Below are 3,999 nucleotides of genomic sequence, written 5' to 3'. Positions count from 1 at the left end.
ACCCATGCTTGTAACATACTGGTGACATCCACATCGTTTCAGACTAGAGACGTGCTCGCGGTACATCATCATAACGTTGTGTTAGTATGTCGCTAGATTCTCTATATTTTTATGTATCTGTTACGTTTTATTTTAAACGCCAATATAACATATTAAATGGACATAGACGTTACGTATATATCGCAACATCGTAAACATATGACTCTCAGTATATTTTATTAACATGATCTATGCGATATGAATAGGCATTTCAGAAAGTCTAGTTACCATTTAGGGATATGGATATGGAGAGTAAAATTTAGAGCTTACAGTAAATTATTATTTTATTCAATGTTTGAAAAAATATAATATGTAATAAGTAATAAAATACAAAAATTAATATAAATTCATAATATAAATAAATATATATATATATGATTTCCTAATTCGAAAATAATACAATATAATTTACACTTAAAAAAAGACACAGAAACTATAAACTGTCGTTGTTTTTTCTTTCTTCAGGCGTTGACTAGAATGTCGTAGCCAATCTGAGCAGCGTTGTTCTACTTCTTTTTCTATTGCGGAATGGGTCTTCATTGTAATTTCTTAAAAAATAAAAATTGTAATAATTATATTTATTGCAAAAAAAATACCTTTCATAATATTCATTGTTTTTGTCCCAACCATTTTGGAATTTTCCTACCGAACAAACAAGCTACAGCAAATTCGCTGATTTTTTTTTTTTTAATATACGCTCCACATTGTTCTTTTTCCCATTACCACCTATCTGGGACAATAGCAGTTCCTGAAATAAGAAAAGAAGAAAATATTTTTATGTGTATATATCGAGTAACTCTGAAATATTTAAGTTCGGAAAATAAAACCACAAGATCACGAAGTAGAGAAAATTTTAAGTAATTTCTTTTATCTAGTCCTAATTCAGGGGAAAAATATCAAGATCCACACCTCATTCAGTGTCATTTGTTTTCATCTAAGCAACACACAGCAAAAATAAAGAAAAAATTTAGTCACAATGGAAACTGAATAAATCATTGCCGCATCATTTACATTTAACAAGTTGTTCCGTATTTGTTTCTTGAAACTGGAGCAGCAATTTAATTACTTTGAATCCGTGTGACAATTAAAGGATTTTTTTTTCCGAATCTATTTGGAAGTCACCGCGTATGTATAACATACAGGGTGCTTCACTATAAGACTTTTCTGCAACCCAATATGTATGTAACGTGTTAAGCGAAATGTGTCATGTTTAGTAGGTTCCTAAAAAGTGTTATAGTATTACAGGCATCTACCTGTATATAATATCCAAAATTATGTTATGTAAGTACCTACATATAAATATATTTAGTCCAGTCATTTTAGCATAAAAAAGGGATCAACCTCAGAATGAGAGACAATAAGCTGAATTTTTGTATACGCCTTAATTTTGGCGTTCTAAAAGTTGTCTCAAAAGTCTAATAAAATCTCGTGTCTGCGTCGTAAGTTATTCAAGGTCAAAGGTCAAGAAAAACAGTTTTTTGCAATTATCTCAGTTTCTATTGCTCCAATGATGTTAACAATTATTATCATAATTGTAGAGCACAAAATTTGGGACAAATTTTATTTGAAATATTTTTTCATGCGCTCAATCGTTTTGGAGATAGAGCACAGTGAGCGCGCAGCGCTCGTCCATACGTACTGTAATGCAATCAACCGTGAATATCTGTCAATACTACCTTGAATTTTGAATAATTTGTATTATTAATCAATTAATACATTGTATTTAATAACATTTTACATATTTTCAATATATTCATAGAATAATACTTAACTATTTTGTGTAATTAAAAACTCATTTAATGAAATATTTATTGTATATCTCAATTTATTTGTATCTTTAAAATGTGCAAGTTTTTAAATACTTATTTTCTTATCATGATTATAACGGGAAGGTCTGGAAACAACAATTCAGGGCACCGAAGATGACGACGATGAAACAGAAATTCCCGAACGTCCAGAAGATGACGGTGAATAAGAAGAAAATTGATACTTTTGTTCTTTAAATTATTAAAAATTTATAGATTTTCACTGCAAGATGAATCGTAAGAAATGTCCAGCTGCTGAATAAAGATAAAATTAAAATATATGAACTCGTTTTACTTCCTTAAAATTTACTTTGAAAAAATTAATATAACTTTAAGATATATAATAATCTAACCTAAGATATACCTACAATAAATATGTCATTTAAAGAGTTTTTAATTACACAAAGTAGGTAAGTATCATTAAATAAATGTATTGCAAATATGCAAAATGTTATTAAATGCAATGTATTAACTGATAAATAATACAAATTTTTCAAAATTCAAGGTAGTATTCACAGATATTTTCACGGTTGATTGCATTACAGTATGTATGGATGAACGCTGCGCGCCCACTGCCCGCTATCTCAAAAACGATTAAGTGTATCAAAAAATGTTTCAAATAAAATTTGTCCCAAATTTGTGCTCTACAATTATGATAATAGGTGTTAACATCATTAGAGCAATAGAAACCGAGATAATCGCAAAATAATGTTTTTCTTGACCTTTGACCTTGAATAACTTACGACGCAGACACGAGATTTTATGAGACTTTTGAGACAACTTTTAGAACGCTAAAATGAAGGTATATACGAAAATTCAGCTTATTATCTCTCATTTCGAGGTTGATCGCTAATTTGACTGGACTAATTGTATTTTTTTAACTTACAAAGAAGCCTGCTTGTTGTAGTAGGCAGAGATAATCTTCTAATTCCTCAAAATTTGTTTACCTGTGGTCTTGGCGGCATATCTTCTATTACTGTTTTCTTTTTGATTTGTCACATTTGATGACGTTTTCATATTGGAGATTTGTTCACTCGTTTCCTTTAGAATTTCTTTTGTTTCGCACATATTTTTTGTATTTGTTTCAAGTCTAGAGTAAAATTATGTTCATTAGCACCTAGTTCATAAAAAATTGCAGTAACATACCTTTGCAACATGTTATGGCAAAGCGCCTCACTTTCAAAAACAATCACCGTAAGTTCTTCAAAATCAGCGGGAGTATCTTCAGTGATTAATGGTGGTATTTCCAGCTTGTCTGAAAAAACTGTTGTTGTTATTTACGTACAGTTATCAAAAACAACAGAAGCATGTAAAAATTAAAATGATTACTTCATTAGAATTATATTAACTTACCTAGTGTAAATTTAATCCACACTGAATGGCACAATTTTCACAAAACTGCATTAAAAATGAAGTGATTTACGGATTCACGAGAAAGGTTCGGTGGTTGTGAACCAAATGGCCAAATGGAATTCGACAGCTTCACTGTGAGTCTGAAGTGCAATAACCATAAATACGGAAAAAAGGGATCGTCCGACTCATAGACAAACCAAACCAACAAAGGTCCGACTGCACCCCCCAAACATCTGGTGGATAGTAAATGCAGAAGTTGAGCGTTATTTTTTCACTAGATAAAATAAATTTAATAAAATCAAAATTAACCTCTCTCTAGTTTTTTTGCTACCCATCATCGCTTTATAAACGTCGTTATAAAATCAAAATTCGAAGAATGAACTCTTCAAAACCTTGTCCCGTTTCAGGGACAATGGGCAAAGAATTTTTATGGCTTTGTTTGTGTCGTTGGGTCTTCCCTATATTAACCCCAGATGTTTAAGGTGACCAAACGTTCCGATTTGATCGGAACTGTACCGATTTCAATACTCTAATAATTCCGATTTCAAATTTCGTCCAATAAATGTTCCAATTAAAACATTCGTTCCGTGAATGTTCCGATTTCTATAAATCTGATAAGAATAAAGATAAATCCTCGGATAAATCACTAATAGTAATTTTATTTTGTGAAAAATTGGGAACAAAACTTGTATCGATACGGTTGTCAGCACTGCACTGTTTTAAATGTCAGCAGATGTCAGTACTGTTAGTATATTACAACTAAAAATTTTCAAAGCAGTTATATATCAGATTACGATGGAAA

The 3,999-nt window shown here is 30.8% G+C and overlaps 1 long non-coding RNA gene across 1 annotated transcript; it reads right to left on the bottom strand.

Moving 5' to 3' along the window:
* Positions 1-503: 503 nt before the first annotated feature.
* Positions 504-3,453, bottom strand: LOC135143300 (uncharacterized). The gene is made up of 4 exons (XR_010282744.1): positions 2,991-3,453; positions 2,731-2,934; positions 636-787; positions 504-587 (listed from the first exon to the last, which is right to left on the bottom strand). It is a non-coding gene; the product is annotated as an uncharacterized LOC135143300 (long non-coding RNA).
* Between the last annotated feature and the right edge of the window lie 546 nt (positions 3,454-3,999).

The sequence above is a fragment of the Zophobas morio genome, unplaced genomic scaffold (assembly GCF_036711695.1).
Source record: "Zophobas morio isolate AGI-343-1 ecotype UQ-CSIRO unplaced genomic scaffold, CSIRO_AGI_Zmor_V1 ptg000058l, whole genome shotgun sequence".
Lineage (NCBI taxonomy): Eukaryota > Metazoa > Arthropoda > Insecta > Coleoptera > Tenebrionidae > Zophobas > Zophobas morio.
Note: the sequence above shows the minus strand (reverse complement) of the source record. Positions and strands in the feature narration are given on the sequence as shown.